We start from the raw sequence: 20,814 nt of genomic DNA, 5'->3' as shown, positions 1-20,814 counted from the left end.
GCAACAGTCTTAGTATGATAATGGAAAAATATGTATATGGTAGACGTTCTTCCGGGGACGTCACAAAAGCAGGAGGCGTTGGAGGGCGTCCCGCAGTCGATCTGAGGCCGTGGTGACAAGAGTTAGGCACGGTCACGGTCGAGTAAGAGGCAATGCGCGTCGTCCCTGAGTCGATCGGTGGCAGTGGGGACCCGACGCGTGCATCGTTAGGGTGGAGCAGGAGACGCTGGGGGGCGTCACTCAGTCAATCTGAGGCTGTGGGGACACGAGTTAGGCACGGTCACGGTCGAGTAAGAGGCAATGCGCGTCTTTCCAACGTCGATTCACGGCAGTATTGACTTGACACGAGCATCGTTAGAGGGAGCAGGAGGCGAGGGAGAGCGTCCCGCAGTCGATCTGAGGCCGTGGTGACAAGAGTTAGGCACGGTCACAGTCGAGCAGAAGGCAATGCGCGTCGTCCCAGAGTCGATCGGAGGCAGCGGGGACTCGTGTTAGGCACGGTCACAGTCGAGCAGAAGGCAATGCGCGTCATCCCTGAGTCGATCGGTGGCAAAGTGGACTTGACACGAGCATCGTCTGAGTGGAGCAGGAGGCGTTGGATGGCCTCCCGCAGTCGATCAGAGGCCGTGTGCACACGTGTTAGGCACGGTCACAGTCGACCAAACGGCTATGCGCGTCGTCCCAGGGTCGATCCACAGCAGTGTTGACTTGACCCGAGCATCTTCAAAGGGAGCAGGAGGCGTTGTAGGGTGTCCCGCAGTCGATCTGAGGCCGTGAGGACACGTGTTAGGCACGGTCATAGTCGAGCAGAAGGTAATGCGCGTCGTCCCAGAGTCGATCGGAGGCAGCGGGGACACGTGTTGGGCACGGTCACAGTCGGGCAAAAGGCGATGCGCGTCGTCCCAGAGTCGATCGGAGGCAGTAGGGACTCGTGTTAGGCACGGTCATAGTCGAGCAAAAGGCAATGCGCGTCGTCCCTGAGTCGATCGGTGGCAATGTGGACTTGACACGAGCGTCGTTAGAGGGAGCAGGAGGCGTTGGAGGGCGTCCCGCAGTCGATCTGAGGCCGTGGTGACAAGAGTTAGGCACGGTCACAGTCGAGCAGAAGGCAATGCGCGTCGTCCCAGAGTCGATCGGAGGCAGCGTGGACTCGTGTTAGGCACGGTCACAGTCGAGCAGAAGGCAATGCGCGTCATCCCTGAGTCGATTGGTGGCAATGTGGACTAGACACGAGCATCGTCAGAGTGGAGCAGGAGGCGTTGGATGGCCTCCCGCAGTCGATCAGAGGCCGTGGGGACACGAGTTAGGCACGGTCACAGTCGAGCAGAAGGCAATGCGCGTCGTCCCAGAGTCGATCAGAGGCAGGAGGGACTCGTGTTAGGCACGGTCACGGTCGAGCAGAAGGCAATGCGCGTCGTCCCACAGTCGATCGGTGGCAATGTGGACTCGACACGAGCATCGTCGGTGTGAAGCGGTGGGCGACGATTGGCGTCCCGCAGGCGATCAGAGGCCGTAGGGACTCGTGATGGGCACGGTCACAGTCGAGCGAAAGGCAATGCGCGTCGTCCCAGAGTCGATCAGAGGCAAGAGGGACTCGTGTTAGGCACGGTCACAGTCGAGCAAAAGGCAATGCGCGTCGTCCCTGAGTCGATCGGTGGCAATGTGGACTTGACACGAGCATCGTCAGAGTAAAGCAGGAGGCGTTGGAGGGCGTCCCGCAGTCGATCTGAGGCCGTGGTGACAAGAGTTAGGCACGGTCACAGTCGAGCAGAAGTCAATGCGCGTCGTCCCAGAGTCGATCGGAGGCAGCGGGGACTCGTGTTAGGCACGGTCACAGTCGAGCAAAAGGCAATGCGCGTCGTCCCTGAGTCGATCGGCGGGAGTGGGGACTCGACACGAGCATCGTCGGAGTGAAGCGGGGTGCGACGGTTGGCGTCCCACAGTCGACCAGAGGCCGTGGTGACACGAGTTAGGCACGGTCACAGTCGAGCAGAAGGCAATGCGCGTCGTCCCAGGGTCGATCCACGGCGGTGTTGACTTGACCCGAGCATCTTCAAAGGGAGCAGAAGGCGTTGTAGGGTGTCCCGCAGTCGATCTGAGGCCGTGAGGACACGTGTTAGGCACGGTCATAGTCAATCAAAAGGCAATGCGCGTCGTCCCTGAGTCGATCGGTGGCAGTGGGGTGTGACGTCCCAGACGCACTAATCAACAAAAAAAAACAATTCTTAATGCTGACGTACGCGGAGCGACACTGCAATAACGGAGCCCTGTTTTATTTGAGGGACCCGGGCCCCCGCTATGGATTAGATTCGTCAAAAGGTGTGAATAAAGGGGTAACGTAATGAGCGTCTTACCTTAATCAAGGAAGATGACTTCTGGCTCGGAATCCAAATCGATGACTTCCGGTTCTTCCACCCAGTCGTATACGCACGGTACCGGGAACAGCTTCCTCCTGATGTCTACCTGCTCGTATAATAGTCCCTCGCTGACTCGTGTAATCGTCTGAATTACTTCCCGTTCTACCCCGTGAGATGAGAACGGCTGGTCAACCCTAGGTTGCTCGGAGGTGCTCGAAGAGAAGGTGCCCGATTCTTCGTTGCTGCTGGATCGCGTAAAGATCGGAAGGATCTCTGATGGATTACGAATGCGGTTGATTCTAGCTAATGCAGCCTGCTTTTTGGCTCGAAGTCGACGGCCTGCGCGATGTCTACTCTTACGGCTTTGGCGCTTATTCGACTTTGACATCTACCGAATGGAGAAAAGGGGTATAGGAATTAATTAACTTGGAAAAGCTAGTTTTTCAAGCTTAATTAAGTCAGCGTCTCCGCTAACAACCAGAGTTAAATGTGGGTAAAGGGAATTACCTTGGAATATCACTGACTCTAGTTTCAGGTTCAAGAAATGAGAACTCGATGAAATAAATCTTTGTGTTTAGTATATTGTTACAATAAATTCGAAAAAAGGTACAATGTTTTAATATTCTAGTCGCGTATGTTAAGAGTTTACGTTCAAACAGAGCGCTTAAGCTATAGCGAATGTGTCTGAGTTCTAGACGTGCAAGCTAACTGTGTAACTCGTAGAGATTTATAAGAACTCGACTGGTCTGCTTGAAGCGCGGATGAGAAGTGATGCTTGGGGTGCGAAGCGTCGACCGTCTCAGCTCTCGGGTGTCCTGGTGCGCATGCGCGGGGCGGTGGTGCGCGCGCCGCTGGCCTGCCTCGACGCGCTCGGTGTCACGTAGGCGCGCGTGACGTCAGGGCCTTGGAATCCGGCCCTTTGTTGGCGGAGTCCCGTTAGGTCCGACCTGTTGCTGCCTGCCTGCGTGCACGTGTTCGGGGTCCGGCGCCGACTTGTCGCTGCCTGCCTGCTTGCACGTGGTGGGCCTGACGTCATGCTGCGAGGGTTATCTTGTTTTATGGCCCTGTTGTAAACCGGTCCCTGGCTAAGTGCGGGTCTGGCTTCGCTCTCTTTTATGACGGTCGAGTAAACAGGTTTCTCCCGCTCGACCCTTGGCCTTTGTTCTGCGTTGGCGTCGGTCCGTCGGCCTGGGCTGGAATTGTTTAGCTCAGTTTCTCCTCGGGTATCGGATCGCCATGTCGATGTTTTCTGCTTAAGTGTTCGGTGCTTGACGGATTTATCGCTTCCGTCTGTTTATTGTATCGGAGTTTCAAGAAGGTTTAGTCTAGTGCAATCTTAACTAAGCAAGATCTTATCTTTATTACGATGAACGCTCAGCGGGTGTTTATGCTTGGGTTCGCCTTTTTGAACCTTTGTTTAAGTGAGTCGAGACCCGCTGGCCGCTCTGCTTATAGCTATTTGTTTATTATAGTGAAAGTAGTTGCTTCTGAGAAGTGCACGTGGTCGAGCGCTGAACGTGCGAAATGTCACGTAGGCCTACTGAAGGCGTATTTCGGATGAAGGGATAAAGTTTCCTTTTTGCGCGTCGATGACGTGTACTCCTCTTATATAACATGAATATAAGCATATTATATTTATGGGTAAGTGTATTCGGTTATTTATTATATCTTATTTACTTTATTATTTATACATTCTTAATAGCACGATGTGCGTGTATTTCTAATAGTGTAGTATATGATGAGCGGGCGAGTCAAGATGGCGGCCTCTTGGCACGACTGTGAATACGGCTTGTTGCCTAGTGCTTCCTGCCGGGTACGCCATGTTGCCTTGCCCTTTGCTTATGGTATAGTATGATGTATTCCTATAGTTTAGGTATAATCCAAATATGTGTTAGGCTATAGTAGTATACTCGAGGTAAGAGAGCAACAGTTTTAGTATGATAATAGGGAAAAATATGCATAGGGTAGACGTTCTTCCGGGGACGTCACACCCCCCTCCTTATTCGAAGGAAATAAGTTTTTATTTCCGTAAAAGATCTTAGCGGCGTTATTAGACCAAGTTAAGATCTTTTGCTCTCTGTTGTGCTCTTTCCTCGAGCTTCTTTAACTCTATGTCAGAATTTAGGTCCAGATTTTCTGGAAAGTGGATTGACTGTGACGGAACGTGGTAAATTATTTTATTCAGTGGTTCCGTCTGCTCCTGGGCGTCAGTCGTCATTGGTTGATCGGTCTTTTGTCCTCGTAAGTGCATTAATAGATGCGTCACTGAGTCCCACAGTGAGGCTACTAGGTGGTAACTGCATCCATATGCTGTGTGGAGTGTGTAACCGTGTATGCATGTGTCAATTAAGAATTTCAGCAGTGCCCATACGGCCCAGATCCCCCATATTCCTCCGACAACACTCCCGAAGGTGGTGAATCCAGTAAATAGTCTTTTTGCCGTTGATTCCGCTATCCGTGTTAGAGTCTTTTCGTCCAACAGGTTGTACATATTGATTGTTCCTGTTCCGATGGTCTCGCCTCGGGCGCCTCTGGATATGGTATCGAGTAGTGCGGGTTTCTCTGCCGGAAACATGATGTGTTCTCGTAATTCTTGCAATTCCTCCTCAGTGTAAATTCCGCTTGATCCCAGGGGTCCAGGGTTACTATATTTCCAATTCATGTTTGTCAAGGGTTTAAGTTTCTGTGGTACCTTGGCCTCGGATGCCCTTGGCGTGAACTTGTACCACGTCTCTTCTACCTTAAACATCGGTGGTACAACCTCGTTGCAGCTCCTCCTGGTTCCGGTCCTTACGAGAATCCTCGACTTGGGTCGCAAGAACATGCTCACATTCTGGTGATTCACAGGAAGATCGTTATAACATTCAGTCGTCTTGCGGAATTCCACTTCTACGGGGATGCATTTCATGATATAGATTACTTCACCGGCTATTGTTGCGAAATAGCCGGGGCCCTTCATAAGGTTAAAGGCAAAACTGTCTGGTGATAACTCAGCGAGGTTCAATGCGTTTTTCAGCACCTGCTGCTCTAATTTACATTTCTGTTCGATCACATCCCTGTACAGGTTGGTGGTCTGCGTCCTGATGTGTTTTTCTACATAAATGAATTTTGAATTGATGTATGAAAAGATGTCGATGTTTGATACTGCCAATCTCGATCGTTGTTTGAAGACTTCCGTCGGATTGGTCTCAAAAATAAATAGACGGGGGTGCTCTGTGTTAATGATTTTATAGCCGCAAATGGTGGCTCTGGACCTTTCCATTAGCGCAAAAGTGGTATCACCCGTCTGTAGTGAGTAAACAGTTGGAGAGTCCGTCGCGTTCGTTCGGTCTGCATATCCCGTGTACAGTACATCGTACTTGTCAAATTTACATTCATCGAGGGGCGTTGTTGTCCAGTAAGTATGGCCACCCTCATCGTCGATGCACTGCCCGTCTCCAAAAGGGCAGGTTGTTCCACTCTTCAACAGAATCTGATTGTTGGAGATCTTGACGTTTGCTGTGTACGAGTAAACCGAAATCTTGATAACCGCTTGAACGACAGCACTTTCCCACTGTCCGTAACCGTCGTTGTAGTACTGTCCTTGGCAGGTTCCGTCAGAGGTAAGGCTGCCGGCCAAGGTGGCGTCGCGTAGCGTCGTTACATTTGTTGGGATCTCAACTAGATGCGTCTGTGACCCGAGGGTTAGCGTACCTGTGCGATGTAGGGTCTCACATGCTTCCCGTGAGATTCTGGGAAGGTAAGCCTTTCTTCCTCCGTCGGTCACTGAATTATGTGAAAATTGTCCGCATCGGTAAACTGTTCTGTCGATTTCCACCTTGCACTGTAAGACCTGCGCCTGTTTATATTCCGTGAGTTGGAGCAGCTGTATGTATGTTCGTTCGTTCTGCGTCTTGTCATGTTCCAAGTCGCATTGGTCGATGTCTAGTAGGTTTATTGTGGTAACGTTTAGGGCAGCTCCGCCACAGTCGTACCCGATTAATGCGTGGGCCCCCTTCAACCAATAAATGGCCGTGAGGAGTATGAGGACGGACCTCATGGCTGGGGTTTGCATTGTCCCTGTAACGTATGTTGTAACACCTATAGATTCTGACATCTACCCTTAAGTTTACTGATGTATAATATTAGATGGCGTCTTTAAACATCTGACTGCCTACATAGTTGACAATTGGGCCTGAGACGGTGTACTTGGACACTTCGCCGTCCATGCCTTTACCTACATACGTATAAGCTTCATTTAGATCTGGGTGAAATAGGACTGATATGTGTGTTTCGTCCGGGCGGTCGAAAAACACATCTAATACCTGGTCTACTATGCCTCTTTGGCTTCGAATCCTTTTATAATACGTTCGGTAGTCGCCTTCACCCAAATCTGTTATTTTAATCATCTCCCTAAGTAGTGCTTTGAAGGCCTCATTGGCTTTGAAATATAGAGTTATAGTAACTTTGTACATTGCGATCTTAATATTTGTGACCGGGTATGGTCGTGTTTGTGGTCTTTCTATGATTATTACTTCTAGGTGATCGTCTTCCTCATTAGCTGGGAGCTTCATTATACTATTGTGTTTTTAGGTACTATTGATTCCTGTGGACAGAATAATAAAAGTAGGTGTGATTAGGCCTTTGCCTTTTTGAGTTTATCTAAATGGACCACCCTAGTTCTATTATCAACAAGAATTTTTACATTATTGTTGGGAAGGATTTCTATCACTTCGTGCGGACCAGTATAATGGTCAGCGAATTTGTTCTTTCTAGGCTCCTTTAAGAGGAACACTAGATCTCCTGGTTTTAATTGTAATAATTTGATTTTATTATCATAATAATATTTATACTTGTGCTTCGCTTGAGTTAGATTCTCAGCCGCGAGAGTTTGTATTTCATGGAGATTTTTACACAAGTCTAACAGGTAACCTTCGTACGTCCTGTCTGTCACAGCCTCTATCGCTGCGTAGCTCGAGGGCACTCTTGCCTCTCGGCCGAATACTAGTTCGTAAGGCGAAAACCGAGTGCTTTCGTGAGTACTAGTATTGTATGAAAACATTGCTAACTCCAGCCACTCGTCCCAATCGTTCTTATCTGTAACGAACTGTTTTAGATATTCGATGAGGACGTGGTGTGACCTTTCGATTGATCCATTTGACTGCGGGTGGAAGGCCGTGGTCCTGTTTTGCACTATTCTAAACCGCTTCGTGATTGCCTTCATCAGTGAGCTAGTTAAATTGGCGCCCTGATCCGTGAGGATATGACGGGGTGCGCCGTAAATACAAATGAAGTTCTTTACCAAGCCATCAGCGATTGCCACCGAGTCAGTTTCTTTCAAAGGGATCGCTAGGGAGTATTTGGTGAGGAGGTCTTGGATTGTTAAAATATGACCATTTCCCCGTTTTGTAATGGGCAGAGGGCCCACTATGTCCATTGAGATTTTTTCAAAGGCAGCGTCGGGAGTGTCTGTTATTACCATTGGTTGCTTATGCTTTATTCGCGTGAGCTTTCTAGTGGCGCACTGCCAACACCTGCTTACATAATCTTGCACCTGGCGTTTCATATTCGGCCAAGCGAAATTTTGTCTGATTCTACGGTAAGTTTTGGTCACCCCCTTGTGACCTCCTAGCGCAGATTCATGATTTTCTTGAATAATTCCGGCTCTAAGCTCCTCCGCCGGAGTTTGGATTATATCTTCGTAGATGGTTAACGTACAAGGACAATCACTGAGTGTGATTTTTACCCTATTTAAGATTTCCTTCCACGAGATATTATCTAGGAATGCTGTTCTAGCTAGTGCTATCTCTGTTAATTCTACTTCCATGATTACATCTAACAAAGATGCCAGGGCTTCCTTGAATATTTCCCTGTCTAATTGCCTCTTTGCTGATTCCTTGATTGGCAAATATATCATGTTCCTATTGTCCTTTTGTACTAGCCTAGCTCTTCCTAATGTTAAATCTTCTAACTTAGGTAACTTGAGTTTGTTGAATAGATCCTGCGCTCCGCGATCTAACGCTTCACCCTGCTGTGAGACGAAGCATACCACGTTCCCCTTATGAATTGACAGATTCTCTTTACTCCTAGTGATCTTTAATTCAGGGTCCGCGGCGAGCTCGTAGGGCTGCGATCCTGGTTCTACGATTTCGTCGGAGTCGCTTACGTCGCTATCGATGTACTCGTGTTCGTTACCGTGCTCAGAACCCGAGTCTGAGTCTTCATCAGTTTCGCTTGCCTGATTTCCTACAGGGGTGTCCTGGCCTATTGTGTCAAGGGCCGTGTCCCTGCGTTCTAAACTTGTCGATGCCTCCGGAAGGGAGATTTTGCTAGTATCCCTCTCGTTTACCTGCTCTATTGTTTCGGTGATGGGGTCTAACCCTGTGCTCTGGTATTGGGGCGGTTCGTTTCCGAACTGTCCTAAGGGTGAACTGTCCCGATTGTCTGTAGAGGCAGGCTCGGTGGCTTCAACGTTGGGTGGAGGCAAAGCGTATATGTGTATCTTGAAAGGTTGCTTGAACACCTTGTTGATTAATTTTATTACGGTCTTCCAGGATAGTTTGTCAAGACCACAACCTATCCTGGGCATCGCGAGACGATAGTCCGCGTTTCTTTTACACGTGCGCCTGAGTTGAATCAGGGCTTTTTCTAAATTTTTGAGCGTAGGCTTATCATTGCTACGCTTTTTCGTAATTAAATAATAGACGAATCGCCTTCCCACCTGAAGCTGAGCCACTTCACCTACCTTGGCGTCCTGGTTTTTAAGTTCGTCAAGTCTACCAAATTTCTCCCGGAATTGCACTGCGATGCCGGCTCCCATATGCAGGTCCTCGGCTACGCAATGCACCAACGAGAAATTTTCGTCTACGGTAAATAGGTCTCCCGTCATCTCGGTCGTGACTGGGGGCAGCTCGAAAATGTCTTCGTTTGTAGTGTCGATCTCGTCTGTCGTATCTAATTCTAATGTCTGTATTGTCGCGAGTTCGGGATCCAACGGAGCTGGATCCGTATCGTCGACCGGGTTTCGGGAAAGGGCGTCGGCATTCGTATTGGCGCGCCCTTCCTTGTATTTTATCGTGCATTCAAACTCAGCAAGGAGGGTCTTCCATCTTATGAGTCGCGCACATGGACTTTTATTCTTATGGAACCATGATAGAGCCTTTTGATCGGATATTACGGTAAATTCTCTACCATAGAGGTACGGTCTAAAATAATTCACGCACCAGACTACTGCTAGAAGTTCTTTTTCAAATGTGGAGTAATTTTTTTCGGCTGATGTTAAAACTCGTGATACATACGATATCGGTAGATCCTTTCCTATCTCCCCCTGACTGAGGACACCCCCGATTGCGTAACCGGACGCGTCAGTTGTGACCAGGAAGGGTCGTTCAAAATCTGGGTACTGCAGGATTGGTTTCTCACATAATCTGTCGCGTAAAAACTCGAAAGCTGACTGGTGTTGTTCTTTCCACTCGAAGCTTTCCCCTTTTTTTAGAAGGTTTGTAAGTGGTTTCGCGATTTTTGAGAAACCCGGTATAAATCGCCTGTAATATCCAGCTCGCCCTAAAAACTGTTTGATGTTTTTCGCGTTTTTGGGAGTTGGAAATTTTTTCACGGACTCTATTTTCTTGGGGTCCGGTTCTACACCCGAATCGCTGATCACGTGACCCAAATAGGTTACTTCGTGCCTGAGGAACTCACACTTGTCTGGTTGTAAGGCTAAATTCGCTTTTCGTAATTTGCTCATTAAACGAGTGACCTTGCGCTCATGTTCTTCCAATGTAGACGCGTATATTACTATGTCATCCAGGTATACGAACAGCTCTATACCCTGTGATCCTAACAACACTTGGTCCATTAGTCTCTGGAAAGTAGCTGGCGCATTCTTTAGCCCGAATGGCATACGCGTGAATTCATAATGCCCGTGCGGTGTCGAGAAGGCGGTTTTAGGAGCGTCCCTCTCGTCCATTTGTATTTGGTGAAAGCCCGACGCTAAGTCGAATACCGAGAAATAACGGGCATTCCCTAGCTGGTCAAGGATTTCTGTTATATTAGGTAATGGGTAAGCGTCACCTATCGTTTTTTCGTTTAGTTTACGATAATCTATCACGATTCGCCATCTTTTATTTCCCTTTGAATCGGCCTTTTTTGGCACGATCCATAATGGTGAACTATAGGGTGACACGGATGGTTTAATGACACCATTTTCTTCCATCTCGGTCACTTGCCTAGTTATTTCGTCCTTGTGGACTGGCGGGAATCTATATTGCTTCGTGTGCACCGGCAAATCGTCTGTTGTAGTTATTCTATGCTTCATGACGCTTGTGCATCTGAGTTTATCGTCTGGCAGATGGAAGACATCTGCGTTTTCCTGAACTATCCTAGCCACACTTTCTTTTTCCTCAACATTTAGATGATCTAACCTTAGCAATTTCGTGATAGTTTCGGAGCGTCTAAATAGGTTCTCGTCGGAGTTAGTGACGTCTGCTATGGAACATTTATTTATCGTAACACGTTCGGTTTTTCCTAGTGGTATGGCTTCGCTCGTATCTAGTAATTCTACGGTGGGGACTGGTATAAATTTGTCCTCTTCTGTTGTATTTACCGCGCGGATGGTTGCCCTGCCTCCGTTATCCCTAACGATAGCATTTCCTATATAAACTCCTTCGCAGCTATTGAGAAGGGGTACGTATCCCTCCTTGATACTGTTTTCGCTGATTTTTATCGGGAAAGCTACGTTTGTTCGCTTGGGTACGAGGACGGTCTCTCGGTCATTAAAATAAACCGATTCATTTAACACCTCAAGACACTGATCCGCGTAATTGACATTTGCTTCGAACTGTGTGAGAAAAGCCGACCCTAGGATACCATCGCTTTTGATAGGGAAGGTGTTTTCTACTACATGAAAATCTGTTTTATAACCGAACATTTCTAACTCCGTGGCTCCCAAGCTATAGTGCGGGACGTCTCCTATACCTATTATCGTGATACGCTTCTGAGGGTTTACCCTGCGAAAGTCTTTTATGCTGGAGGCCTTTACGATGTTGGCCTCCGCTCCCGTGTCTATCATAAAATTTACTGCTGTTTTTACGTCCCTTGAGTTTAAGTTTACCGTTGGAATTTTTCCTTTTAGATAGAGGCAGACGGACTTGTTGCCACCTCTTCTGTCTCCAAAGCATTGGCCCTTGTAACTCGGGGGTTGCTTGCGTTCCCCGAGGGCCCTGCTCCGTTTCCCGAGTTATTACGGTTGATTGTCTCGTGGTATCTACGCTTGCGACACTCGTTGTAGGAGTGACCTATATTCTTACAATAGCTGCATTCTACTGCGTTCGCGCTACGTCCTGTCGATTGCTGACTCGACTGTGGTTTGTTTCTGTAGCAATTTGCTGTGGTGTGCGTTGACCTACCGCACAGTGTGCATGACTCGCGGTTTTCTACGGGTCTGTTTGCTGCGGGTCTCCTGATCGCTCTACACTGGTCGGTTAGATGATTATCACGGCCACAATGCTTACATGACTCCGCGTTGTTATTTTCTATTCTGCTCGCGCCGCGGTGTCTAGCCCTATCTCTATCTAATTCCAGTGCTTTACTGGCATCAATAGCCCTTTCGTAAGCTGTCTTTAGATTGGAATAGCCTTTAATCAGTACCGCATTCCGGCAGTCGCTTGGCAATCCACCTATGAACGCCTCGCAGACTTCCTCGTCCAGCCTGATTATTTCTGGTTTAGTTAGTTCGCGGTTTTTCCTTCGTTCTGCTTCGATTAATCCCGTCTTTATATCGCGGGTCCTTCCTATATAATCTAAGACGTGTTCGTCGGCGTATTTATATAGTTGGCCTAACTCTCCACGGTAATGATTCGCGGATCTTATTGGTGCGAACACTTCCGTTAATTTGTCCAAGAGTCCTTGCAGGGTAGCAAAGCTCTCGTCTTCGATTACGGCGTATGCCCGATCGGCAAGCTTACTTCTGATTAAACGCGTCAGGTACCCTTCTAAGCTGGGCGTTACCATCTCAAGGGCCCTTTTGCATGCTCGATTAAACTGCATCACTGTGATGTTTTTCCCATCGAACTTTGGGACCACAGCTAACGCATCCTTGACCGATATTGATTGCTCCGCCAAGGGCAGAGTAGGAGGAGCAAATGCCTGTATGGTATTAATACTTTGAGGGTGAGTAATTCCCGACATTCTATCTCTCAAGGCTTGTTCCCTTTTCTTTAGTTGTTCCTCGCGCTCGGCTAACTTCCTCCTTCTCTCCCTATACGGATCTGCTAACGCGGCTTGATATGCTACCTCTTGTTCCTGTAAGTTTATTTCGCGTTCCCAAATTTCTTGTTCGCGCAATTGCATCTCCAGGTCCTTGTCGAGGACCAGTTCTTCCGGTGCGCCTGGGTCCCCCAGCTCTTGAGGTCCCAGGTCCGGGCCTACATTTCCTCCGCGTAAAATTTTGAGTTTCTCGCGATTTTCTCTTTGAATGCGCCTGATTAGCGCTTCTCTAGCTAACGCTTCGGCTTCTAAATTTAATTCCTCGTCGTCAGTCGGGACGGAAACCACTGACTTTATTGAGATGTGATCGCTTTCTAGGTTAGGAGCATTTTTACTGATTGCTCCTCTGCTAAGTGGATCAGGGCGGTAACTGTCCACAGGGTTAGGTTTTTGGGGTGCCACGGATCTTTTTAAGTCACCCTTTTTCCGTTCTGCCTTTTTCTTGAAGTGCAGAATTTCCTTTTCTAACCTCAATTCGTCTTTACTACGCATGCACGCTGGACCTGGTTCCCTAAAAATTGCGTCTGCGGCTAATTCTATGTTGTGGGTAACTGCCCTATCTGTGCTGCGCGAATTTTGCATTACGAGAAGTTGTACCTCTCGGTCTATCTCTGCCTTTTTTCGAAGGAGTTCGGACAGCTGTGTGTCCTCTACGAGACCTAACCGCGGTTCATCCATTTTTGAACGGCCCGGCGCTTCGTTAAAGTCCCTAATTTTAACGTCTGTCACGCTCGCTGAGAGCTGTGCAGGTTTTTTAGAATATTTGCTTTCTTCTACCGCGCTTTCTGTTGGCTGGGTAGGCTGTTGTACGTCTTGTGCGGGGCCCACTGACGGGTTATGTCGCTGCGTTTGTTCCTTCGCGTTCGCGATTTCTTTCGCTTCGAGCTCGGCGAGCCTGGCAAGTTTCCTTTGAACTTCTTCGGATAACCCCGCGTCTTTACTCGATTCAATCGCGCGCTGTTTTTTCTCTAATTCAGCTTCTTGCTGCTTAAATTGTTCGCTAAGATGTTGTGTGTGACGTCCCCGGAAGAACGTCTACCATATACATATTTTTCCATTATCATACTAAGACTGTTGCTCTCTTACCTCGAGTATACTACTATAGCCTAACACATATTTGGATTATACCTAAACTATAGGAATACATCATACTATACCATAAGCAAAGGGCAAGGCAACATGGCGTACCCGGCAGGAAGCACTAGGCAACAAGCCGTATTCACAGTCGTGCTAAGAGGCCGCCATCTTGACTCGCCCGCTCATCATATACTACACTATTAGAAATACACGCACATCGTGCTATCAAGAATGTATAAATAATAAAGTAAATAAGATATAATAAATAACCGAATACACTTACCCATGAATATAATATGCTTATATTCATGTTACATAAAAGGAGTACACGTCATCGACGCGCAAATGGGAAACCTTATCCCTTCATCCGAAATACGCCTTCAGCAGGCCTACGTGACATTCTGCACGTTCAGCGCTCGACCACGTGCACTTCTTAGAAGTAACCACTTTCACTATAATAAACAAATAACTATAAGCAGAGCGGCCAGCGGGTCTCGAACCACTTAAACAAAGGTTCATAGGCGAACCCAAGCATAAACACCCGCTGAGCGCTCATCGTAATAAAGATAAGATCTTGCATAGTTAAGATTGCACTAGACTAAACCTTCTTGAAACTCCGATACAATAAACAGACGGAAGCGATAAATCCGTCAAGCACCGAACACTTAAGCAGAAAACATCGACATGGCGATCCGATACCCGAGGAGAAACTGAGCTAAACAATTCCAGCCCAGGCCGACGGACCGACGCCAACGCAGAACAAAGGCCAAGGGTCGAGCGGGAAAAACCTGTTTACTCGACCGTCATAAAAGAGAGCGAAGCCAGACCCGCACTTAGCCAGGGACCGGTTTACAACAGGGCAATAAAACAAGATAACCCTCGCAGCATGACGTCAGGCCCACCACGTGCAAGCAGGCAGGCAGCGACAAGTCGGCGCCGGACCCCGAACACGTGCACGCAGGCAGGCAGCAACAGGTCGGACCTAACGGGACTCCGCCAACAAAGGGCCGCATTCCAAGGCTCTGACGTCACGCGCGCCTACGTGACACCGAGCGCGTCGAGGCAGGCCAGCGGCGCGCGCACCACCGCCCCGCGCATGCGCACCAGGACACCCGAGAGCTGAGACGGTCGACGCTTCGCGCCCCAAGCTTCACTTCTCATCCGCGCTTCAAGCTGACCAGTCGGGTTCTTGTAAATCTCTACGAGTTACACAGTTAACTTGCACGTTTAGAACTTGTACACATTCGCTAACAGCTTAGCGCTCTGTTTAACGTTAACTCTTAGTATACGCGTCTAATATATCAAATATTGTAACCATTTTCACTTCTCATCCGCGCTTCAAGCAGACCAGTCAAGTTCTTATAAATCTCTACGAGTTACACAGTTAGCTTGCACGTCTAGAACTTAGACTCATTCGCTATAGCTTAAGCGCTCCGTTTAAAACGTAAACTCTTAACATACGCGATTAGAATATTTAAACATTGTACCTTTCTCGAATTTATTGTAACAATATACGAAACACAAAGATTTATTTCATCGAGTTCTCATTTCTTGAACCTAAAACTAGAGTCAGTGATATTCCAAGGTAACTCCCTTTACCCACATTTAACTCTGGTTGTTAGCGGAGACGCTGACTTAATTAAGCTTGAAAAACTAGCTTTTCCAAGTTAATTAATTCCTATACCCCTTTTCTCCATTCGGTAGATGTCAAAGTCGAATAAGCGCCAAAGCCGTAAGAGTAGACATCGCGCAGGCCGTCGACTTCGAGCCAAAAAGCAGGCTGCATTAGCTAGAATCAACCGCATTCGTAATCCATCAGAGATCCTTCCGATCTTTACGCGATCCAGCAGCAACGAAGAATCGGGCACCTTCTCTTCGAGCACCTCCGAGCAACCTAGGGTTGACCAGCCGTTCTCATCTCACGGGGTAGAACGGGAAGTAATTCAGACGATTACACGAGTCAGCGAGGGACTATTATACGAGCAGGTAGACATCAGGAGGAAGCTGTTCCCGGTACCGTGCGTATACGACTGGGTGGAAGAACCGGAAGTCATCGATTTGGATTCCGAGCCAGAAGTCATCTTCCTTGATTAAGGTAAGACGCTCATTACGTTACCCCTTTATTCACACCTTTTGACGAATCTAATCCATAGCGGGGGCCCGGGTCCCTCAAATAAAACAGGGCTCCGTTATTGCAGTGTCGCTCCGCGTACGTCAGCATTAAGAATTGTTTTTTTTGTTGATTAGTGCGTCTGGGACGTCACAGGTAATAAAATTTATGGTGGCAGCGGTGGGATTCGTTTAAAATTGATTTTGTAAAAGCCGAATTCAACTAAAAATAATCGGTGCGAGTTATTAAAGACGAGATCCGCGAAAGTAGCAAAGACAGTGAACCGAACTTCGCAACACACGCGTAACGGGAGTAGCAAATAAACTCACCTCAGCCGCAAAGAACGCGATCGGGACGAACGCACAAACTACGGACGGAATCGTGAAATAACGCTCGACAATAGCAATAAAAGCGAATCACACGGGGACTCCACACGCTTGAGACTTATTTTCGTCAGTAAAATCCTTTCCTTATTAAAATTACAACTAGATTTTACGCGAGAATATCATGCCGATCGAGACTAGAATGGGTAGCAAGAAAGAAAGCGGTGCATCGGTAGATGATAGCCAACAGCTTAGATATACCGAGACCGATATAGAATTCATAAAACAGGAGGTTACCAATAAAGAAAAGAGGCTCCAGAAGGAGAAACAAGCGTTAGAGGAACGTCAGGCGGAAATCGATAAGAAGTCACAACATCTTAGCGAACAATTTAAGCAGCAAGAAGCTGAATTAGAGAAAAAACAGCGCGCGATTGAATCGAGTAAAGACGCGGGGTTATCCGAAGAAGTTCAAAGGAAACTTGCCAGGCTCGCCGAGCTCGAAGCGAAAGAAATCGCGAACGCGAAGGAACAAACGCAGCGGCATAACCCGTCAGTGGGCCCCGCACAAGACGTACAACAGCCTACCCAGCCAACAGAAAGCGCGGTAGAAGAAAGCAAATATTCTAAAAAACCTGCACAGCTCTCAGCGAGCGTGACAGACGTTAAAATTAGGGACTTTAACGAAGCGCCGGGCCGTTCAAAAATGGATGAACCGCGGTTAGGTCTCGTAGAGGACACACAGCTGTCCGAACTCCTTCGAAAAAAGGCAGAGATAGACCGAGAGGTACAACTTCTCGTAATGCAAAATTCGCGCAGCACAGATAGGGCAGTTACCCACAACGTAGAATTAGCCGCAGACGCAATTTTTAGGGAACCAGGTCCAGCGTGCATGCGTAGTAAAGACGAATTGAGGTTAGAAAAGGAAATTCTGCACTTCAAGAAAAAGGCAGAACGGAAAAAGGGTGACTTAAAAAGATCCGTGGCACCCCAAAAACCTAACCCTGTGGACAGTTACCGCCCTGATCCACTTAGCAGAGGAGCAATCAGTAAAAATGCTCCTAACCTAGAAAGCGATCACATCTCAATAAAGTCAGTGGTTTCCGTCCCGACTGACGACGAGGAATTAAATTTAGAAGCCGAAGCGTTAGCTAGAGAAGCGCTAATCAGGCGCATTCAAAGAGAAAATCGCGAGAAACTCAAAATTTTACGCGGAGGAAATGTAGGCCCGGACCTGGGACCTCAAGAGCTGGGGGATCCAGGCGCACCGGAAGAACTGGTCCTCGACAAGGACCTGGAGATGCAATTGCGCGAACAAGAAATTTGGGAACGCGAAATAAACTTACAGGAACAAGAGGTAGCATATCAAGCCGCGTTAGCAGATCCGTATAGGGAGAGAAGGAGGAAGTTAGCCGAGCGCGAGGAACAACTAAAGAAAAGGGAACAAGCCTTGAGAGATAGAATGTCGGGAATTACTCACCCTCAAAGTATTAATACCATACAGGCATTTGCTCCTCCTACTCTGCCCTTGGCGGAGCAATCAATATCGGTCAAGGATGCGTTAGCTGTGGTCCCAAAGTTCGATGGGAAAAACATCACAGTGATGCAGTTTAATCGAGCATGCAAAAGGGCCCTTGAGATGGTAACGCCCAGCTTAGAAGGGTACCTGACGCGTTTAATCAGAAGTAAGCTTGCCGATCGGGCATACGCCGTAATCGAAGACGAGAGCTTTGCTACCCTGCAAGGACTCTTGGACAAATTAACGGAAGTGTTCGCACCAATAAGATCCGCGAATCATTACCGTGGAGAGTTAGGCCAACTATATAAATACGCCGACGAACACGTCTTAGATTATATAGGAAGGACCCGCGATATAAAGACGGGATTAATCGAAGCAGAACGAAGGAAAAACCGCGAACTAACTAAACCAGAAATAATCAGGCTGGACGAGGAAGTCTGCGAGGCGTTCATAGGTGGATTGCCAAGCGACTGCCGGAATGCGGTACTGATTAAAGGCTATTCCAATCTAAAGACAGCTTACGAAAGGGCTATTGACGCCAGTAAAGCACTGGAATTAGATAGAGATAGGGCTAGACACCGCGGCGCGAGCAGAATAGAAAATAACAACGCGGAGTCATGTAAGCATTGTGGCCGTGATAATCATCTAACCGACCAGTGTAGAGCGATCAGGAGACCCGCAGCAAACAGACCCGTAGAGAACCGCGAGTCATGCACGCTGTGCGGTAGATCAACGCACACCACAGCAAATTGCTACAGAAACAAACCACGGTCGAGTCAGCAATCTACAGGACGTAGCGCGAACGCAGTAGAATGCAGCTATTGTAAGAATATAGGTCACTCCTACAACGAGTGTCGCAAGCGTAGATACCACGAGACAATCAACCGTAATAACTCGGGAAACGGAGCAGGGCCCTCGGGGAACGTAAGCAACCCCCGAGTGACAAGGGCCAATGCTTTGGAGACCGAAGAGGCGGCAACAAGTCCGTCTGCCTCTATCTAAAAGGAAAAATTCCAACGGTAAACTTAAACTCAAGGGACGTAAAAACAGCAGTAAATTTTATGATAGACACGGGAGCGGAGGCCAACATCGTAAAGGCCTCCAACATAAAAGACTTTCGCAGGGTAAACCCTCAGAAGCGTATCACGATAATAGGTATAGGAGACGTCCCGCACTATAGCTTGGGAGCCACGGAGTTAGAAATGTTCGGTTATAAAACAGACTTTCATGTAGTAGAAAACACCTTCCCTATCAAAAGCGATGGTATCTTAGGGTCGGCTTTTCTCACACAGTTCGAAGCAAATGTCAATTACGCGGATCAGTGTCTTGAGGTGTTAAATGAATCGGTTTATTTTAATGACCGAGAGACCGTCCTCGTACCCAAGCGAACAAACGTAGCTTTCCCGATAAAAATCAGCGAAAACAGTATCAAGGAGGGATACGTACCCCTTCTCGATAGCTGCGAAGGAGTTTATATAGGAAATGCTATCGTTAGGGATAACGGAGGCAGGGCAACCATCCGCGCGGTAAATACAACAGAAGAGGACAAATTTATACCAGTCCCCACCGTAGAATTACTAGATACGAGCGAAGCCATACCACTAGGAAAAACCGAACGTGTTACGATAAATAAATGTTCCATAGCAGACGTCACTAACTCCGACGAGAACCTATTTAGACGCTCCGAAACTATCACGAAATTGCTAAGGTTAGATCATCTAAATGTTGAGGAAAAAGAAAGTGTGGCTAGGATAGTTCAGGAAAACGCAGATGTCTTCCATCTGCCAGACGATAAACTCAGATGCACAAGCGTCATGAAGCATAGAATAACTACAACAGACGATTTGCCGGTGCACACGAAGCAATATAGATTCCCGCCAGTCCACAAGGACGAAATAACTAGGCAAGTGACCGAGATGGAAGAAAATGGTGTCATTAAACCATCCGTGTCACCCTATAGTTCACCATTATGGATCGTGCCAAAAAAGGCCGATTCAAAGGGAAATAAAAGATGGCGAATCGTGATAGATTATCGTAAACTAAACGAAAAAACGATAGGTGACGCTTACCCATTACCTAATATAACAGAAATCCTTGACCAGCTAGGGAATGCCCGTTATTTCTCGGTATTCGACTTAGCGTCGGGCTTTCACCAAATACAAATGGACGAGAGGGACGCTCCTAAAACCGCCTTCTCGACACCGCACGGGCATTATGAATTCACGCGTATGCCATTCGGGCTAAAGAATGCGCCAGCTACTTTCCAGAGACTAATGGACCAAGTGTTGTTAGGATCACAGGGTATAGAGCTGTTCGTATACCTGGATGACATAGTAATATACGCGTCTACATTGGAAGAACATGAGCGCAAGGTCACTCGTTTAATGAGCAAATTACGAAAAGCGAATTTAGCCTTACAACCAGACAAGTGTGAGTTCCTCAGGCACGAAGTAACCTATTTAGGTCACGTGATCAGCGATTCAGGTGTAGAACCGGACCCCAAGAAAATAGAGTCCGTGAAAAAATTTCCAACTCCCAAAAACGCGAAAAACATCAAACAGTTTTTAGGGCTAGCTGGATATTACAGGCGATTTATACCGGGTTTCTCAAAAATCGCGAAACCACTTACAAACCTTCTAAAAAAAGGGGAAAGCTTCGAGTGGAAAGAACAACACCAGTCAGCTTTCGAGTTTTTACGCGACAGATTATGTGAGAAACCAATCCTGCAGTACCCAGATTTTGAACGACCCTTCCTGGTCACAACTGACGCGTCCGGTTACGCAATCGGGGGTGTCCTCAGTCAGGGGGAGATAGGAAAGGATCTACCGATATCGTATGTATCACGAGTTTTAACATCAGCCGAAAAAAATTACTCCACATTTGAAAAAGAACTTCTAGCAGTAGTCTGGTGCGTGAATTACTTTAGACCGTACCTCTATGGTAGAGAATTTACCGTAATATCCGATCAAAAGGCTCTATCATGGTTCCATAAGAATAAAAGTCCATGTGCGCGACTCATAAGATGGAAGACCCTCCTTGCTGAGTTTGAATGCACGATAAAATACAAGGAAGGGCGCGCCAATACGAATGCCGACGCCCTTTCCCGAAACCCGGTCGACGATACGGATCCAGCTCCGTTGGATCCCGAACTCGCGACAATACAGACATTAGAATTAGATACGACAG

Source organism: Neodiprion virginianus, chromosome 7 (assembly GCF_021901495.1).
Source record: "Neodiprion virginianus isolate iyNeoVirg1 chromosome 7, iyNeoVirg1.1, whole genome shotgun sequence".
NCBI classification, from domain to species: Eukaryota; Metazoa; Arthropoda; class Insecta; order Hymenoptera; family Diprionidae; genus Neodiprion; species Neodiprion virginianus.
This window is presented reverse-complemented; position numbering follows the sequence as displayed.